Raw genomic sequence first — 6,000 nt, forward strand, 5'->3', positions numbered from 1 at the left:
GATTTTAAAAGAAAAACAAGAAAGAGGTGGAAAAGAGAGAAGCCCAGCTGTGCCCGAGCCGGCCCAAGGCCCAACCGGGTTCCCCAACCCTAGCGGCAGGGAGACCTCCTCCCGATCCCAGCGCTCCCTCCCCCATCTCGATCCCGCCTCCCTCTCCTCCCGCAGCGCCGCTCCATCCCCCATCTCGTCCTCCTCGTAGCCTCCCTAGCACGAGCCCCTCCTCTCGATCCGTGCCTCCTCCTCCCCTCCTCGGAACCCCCGTAGCCCGATTCCCCTCTCCCTGTTCTCCCTCGCTCGTGACCAGGGGGCAGCTCCCATGCCCGAGCCGGCCACCGTTCCCGCGCACGCCCTCGTCCCGTGCTCGCCGCCCGCTGGCCGTTCTCCTCGGTTCCCCACGCCGCCCGCCGTGCTCACCTCCCGCGGCCCCATGCCGAGCTCTCCTTCACCGCTATGCTGCCGCCTGCTGCTGTCGTCGCCTGCTGCGTCGCCTGCTGCAAGGACCCGCAGTCGCCTCCCTGCAAAGCCGAGCACGCCGAGCCGCCTTGGCCCTCTCCCCGCCGCCGGCTTGCCCCTGAGCCCGCGCCGCCCTTGGCCTCCCGCGCCGCCCTCACACCATGTTGCTTGCCGCCGCTGCTGTCGTTGCTAGTTGTTGCTGCTGCGCTTGCATGCCCGTTGCTGCTAGATGTTGCTGCTGCGCTTGCTTGCCGCTTGCTGCCTGCTGCTCTTGCTGTGCCTGCTGCCGCTGAGACTAGTTGTTGTTGCGTTGCTTGCTGTCGTCGCCAATTGCTGTCGCTGTTGGCTGTTGTTGCCGCTTGCTGTAGTACTGCTGATGCTGTCGCTGTTGCTTGCTGTGGCCTGCTGGCGATTCCTGCTTGCGTTGCGTTGCTTGATGCTTGCTGTGCTTGCTGCCTGCTGTAGCCGCTGCGGCTTGCTGCTATTATCGATGATGTTTCGAGGCCTTTCGTGTTGCCTCGATTTGGGCACTCCACCTCTCAACGCAAGATCCGTGTTCCACAACTTCCACGACGTTCTTGACGACCCCGGACATCTACAGAGCATGCACGACTACCATCGACAAGACCCGTGTACAACTACTTCCACGACGACCACGACGACCTATGTTCACACCGCAATGACTCGGACCGCTCCGATTTGCACGCTTCGAAGGTATACCGTTGGAACGTTGTCGTGAACCATGTGCATGTGATGTATGAGATGAACCGTATGCTTGCACCTATATATGTTGCCCGTTGCAAGTTGTCCCTCTTTTGTTGTTCCCCTGACACATGGGAACCCGGTAAACGGGATCACCACATCATTATTTGACATGACACACACGCGCTCCCTATTCGTTGGGCACCATTATCTCGTTGAGTTATCGGGATAGGAATGTTGCCGTGGCATCATTTGCGTTTTGTCGCCATGGTTCCCTTCCGTTCGGCATGGCGACACATGCTTCTTTCTATTCTTGCCAGTGATGTTATGAACTCGCATGCATGACGCATTCATGGCATAATATCTTGTGTTGCATGTTTCTTGTAACGTAGTGACTTTCAAGCCCCGCGTGTTAACCGACTAGGATGACTTGTAGAATCACCGCTTCACCCCTTGCCATGTTAACAACAATTTAATACTGAGTGCAAATAAACGGGAGTAAACTAAATAATTAAACGTGGAGTTTCGTCGATATGCAACTCGTTGCATATCGAGCTTCACTTAATGTGTAGTGTTTGTGTGAGGTGAATTGCCATGCCATCCCTTGCATTATTGATCTGATCATGCATCATATTAGGTTGTGCTTCATGTTGTGCATTTGCCGTGGTGAATATCTGTGTTGATGCTTGTTTCCGGTTTGCTCCGTCTCGATAGAGTTCCGCAAGCGTGTCGGAATGTGAGGACCAGTTCGACTACGTTGGTTCGCCGACTTCATGGAGTTGTTCTTCTTCCAAGTGGGATCTCAGGCAAGATGACAATTTCCCCAGATACCATTACTATCATTGCCATGCTAGTTTTATCGCTTCTATCGATTATGTCTCGTTGCCTACCACATGTTAAATATCATCCTCTCAACAATGCCATGAAACCTTCAACCTATTCAACCTAGCAAACCACTGATTGGCTATGTTACCGCTTGCTTAACCATGTGTTAGCGTTGCTAGTTGCAGGTGTAGTTGCTTCCATGTGTTAACATGGGTTCCTTGTTATATCACCCTATTAAATGCTATTTAATTTAATGCACCTATATACTTGGTAAAAGGTGGAAGGCTCGACCTTTCTAGCCTGGTGTTTTGTTCCACCTTTGCCCCCTTAGTTTTCGGCTACCGGTGTTATGTTCCATAAATGAGCGCTCCTAACACGATCGGGGTTGTTATGGGGACCCCCTTGATAATTCGTTTTAGATTAAAGCTGGTCTGGCAAGGCCCAACTTTGGTACTACATTTTCTTAATAACCTAATAAAATTGCATAGGGACTTTCCGGACCCCGAGGATAATTAATCAACCCCCGGGCCAGTGCTCCTCATGAGTGTTGGTCCCACCTGAGCGATGTCCGACGCCCCCTTGGTCACCCAGGGTTTTAGCGATCCCGACGTCTAGGTCATCCGTCGTGTCCCGAGAATGAGATACACGGCTGCTATCGGGATCGTCGACACGTCGGGCGGCCTTGTTGGATTAGTTTTACCTTTGATGATGCTTTGGGTAATCTGAGAGTTTAGGTTTTCCACTAAGGAGTCCGACGAGACCGCGAGCTTCGTGATCGAGGATTTCTATGCGGCTTGTGGTAATTTATGATGGACTAGTTGGAGCACCCCTGCAGGGTTAAATCTTTTCGGAAAGCCATGCTCGCGGTTATGTGGCAACGTGGAAACTTTGTTTAACATTGGTTCTAGATAACTTGAAGTTGACTTAATTAAAATATGCCAACTGTGTGCGTAACCGTGACTGTCTGTTTCGTGAGTTCCTTCTCCGACCAAGGACACGGTGGGGTTATGTCTGACGTAGGTAGGTGTCCAGGATCATTCATTTGACCATCAGTAGTTCACATCCGCTATGCGTAGATCTTCCCCCTCTTATTTCTTGTACTCGTAAGTTTAGCCACCAATTATATGCTTAGTCGCTGCTGCAACCTCATCACTTAACCTTACCTCACCCATTAAGCTTTGCTAGTCTTGATACCTTTGGAAATGAGATTGCTGAGTCCCCTGTGGCTCACAGTTTACTACAAAACCAGTTGCAGGTACAGGTAAAGGTTACTTGACGCGAGCGCATTGATTGTTCATTTGGAGTTGCTTCTTCTTCTTCTTCTTCTTCTTCTTCTTCTTCTTCATCATCATCGATCTAGGATGGGTTCTAGGCCATGAGCGTGGGATAGCAAGGATGGACGTTGTTCTTCTTTTCTCATTTGTTTTGGTCCGTAGTCGGACCCTGCTCTTATTCATGATGATTATGTATTGTACTGATGTGACTCTGATGTAGCTTGTGGTGAGTGTAAGACAAAATTATATATATATATATATATATATATATATATATATCTTATCTTTTCAGTACATGTACTTGTAACGATATCCATTCTTGCGAAACGACGAGATGCGCTTCTATCCCTGACGAGGCCCCCGTGCCAAATTGAGGATAGGGTCGCAAGTTGGTATGAGAGGAGTACCGACCTAGGAGCCCCCTTGATTGATCGAACTTGGCTGAGTCGAGTCTAGTGAAAAAAACTACTTTGAGTCTAGTTATATATCAGAGAGTAGGATTGTTTTTTCTCCTCTTCTATGCTCTGGTGAGGAATCTTGACGTAATAATTTAATTCTACTCCTCTTCTCACTCAAATTTTTTTTAGGATCATGCGGATATTTTTGGAATCTATATGATGTCGATGTGACGGAGTTATGTCTTGGTGCCTCCTGTCTGACTTGATTTCTTCCGGGGAGTTGATCTCCAGGAGATTCTCGAGCACATCGTTATCATTCAAATTTCTTAGTATCTCAGAACGAAGGGTGTTCATAATTTCTTCAATACTAGTAGTGGCGAGATAACCCCAATGTCTCCAGTACTAGTGCAGATTGTTCGGGAGTACTGCCATACTTGTATCGTTGTGATCACGAGGGTCTGTAGTAGATGAAGGTCCGAGATTCTGGTTGTGTGTTGACGGATGTGATACATTGGACGGGTTAGTATAGGAGTTGAGTGATATATTACTCCTTTGTATCCGTGTACTAGATTGCATGACCAGAAATTTTGGGAATTCTTAGGTGGGAATTCAAGTAGTTGCTTATAGGACAATCTTCCAACAAATGCATGATGTTAGGTTGGGGTTCGACAGCTAGTGGATTCGTTTGTTAACGGTCGTCTTACAGCGGTTCACGTTGTGTCTTAAAGAGTCCTTGTAGCTTGCTACCACTCGGGGACGCTTCTTATGTTGGGTTCACTGCCTTGCACTTGATGGCTACTGTAAGATCGAGCCCGTGCGATCCTGTCCATGAAAATATCGAACGGAAATCTCTCTCATGAGTTTGTTCTGGCTTGTTTCATAAGCCTCTCCCTTTGTTTTGTTGAATATGGTAATTCAAGTTGCTTCGATGTCAAGTGGTGATTTCAGATATTTCCTAAGTGGTGTTCTCATATTTTTATGAGAGTACTAATCCTTTTTCTCCAATCAGATTGTCATGTCAATTCTTGTCAACCGGAGTCATCATGTTAATTCTTTTCCAACCGGTGTGCTTCTTTGCAACTGAATTCAATATTCTCTAGTTTTTGCAGATCATTCTCTCAATTCTTTCCGGAGTTCATCTCATCTGTCTCAAGTTGTCTTTGTTTTTCCCCGCCCTCCCACCGTTTTCTTCAGTGATTCAATTTTCATCCAAGAGTTTTCTCTTCATTGTGCTTCCGCTGTCTGTTCTTTTCTCTCTTACCCGATGATTCATTGTGAAGATTCTCAGGAAATTCGTGTCATATTTTTTCATTCTTTTCATCCTTACCGGTGAATTTAATTCAGTTGTCTGTGTTCATCATATCCTTTTCATCCTTGTAAATTCTTTCCCATCTTAAAGATTCTTATCAGCCTATCCTGTTATTCATTCATCTCTTTTCTATTCGGTGTGTTGAAGATATCTCAGAGTTTCTTGTTTTCAGTTCTTTCATTATTTCGTGGTTCTCAACCTCATCGAGTTTTCCTTATACCGGTGCAATATCTCTCTTCTAAGATATCTTTTCTAACAGTGGTTTCTTTGAGTGGGCCCATAACCCACAGGTTTTCCCACGATCTTATCTGGCTCTTGTAATCTTTTCCGGAGATCTCTAATTCTTTTCAACTATGACGTAAGAATGATTTCATCAGTCATATTCATTCTTCAAGATATATTCGAATTATTCTCATATTTGGCTCAACCTTTCATTCTTCATTATTCCGGAGTGTCTCAGTTATTCTTGGTGGTGTTCTCCTCATCATTTCAGCTTTGAAGACCGAATGGGTGTTTCTCTCGAATCTTGGTTCATTCTCTTGCAAATTCATTATTTCAGCTTTGTGGCATTATCTTGAATTGTTCCTAGTCATGATTAATCCCTTTCTTGATATCCGGTGCATTTATGAGTTGTTTTTTATTTCTCGATCCTCCGAAGGCCATCATTTCACGAGATTTCTTCGTTCTCAGCTTTCAACTTTCATCCTCAAATTCTTCTCAATTGTTGTCTCTTCGTTCGTCTCTCAAATATTCCATCGTTTTGCTCAAAGTTTTCTCTCAGGTGGCTCATGATCTCTTCATTCTCATGTATCTCCATTAATTCGTGGTGTTCCCATTCAATTGTGAATTCTTACCGGTGCTTCCTTCAATTATGCCTCAAGTGGTGCTTATCTCTCTATCTCTTCAAGATTCTTTCAAGAGGAATAAGTTGTATGCTTAATCCGTTGTTTGTCATCAATTTAATTGGTGAAGAATTAGCATAACATAATTCTTATTCTTGTTTTATCAAATGATTTCAATTCTTCTTCCGGAGTGGCTC

Source organism: Hordeum vulgare, chromosome 6H (genome assembly GCF_904849725.1).
Source record: "Hordeum vulgare subsp. vulgare chromosome 6H, MorexV3_pseudomolecules_assembly, whole genome shotgun sequence".
NCBI lineage: Eukaryota > Viridiplantae > Streptophyta > Magnoliopsida > Poales > Poaceae > Hordeum > Hordeum vulgare.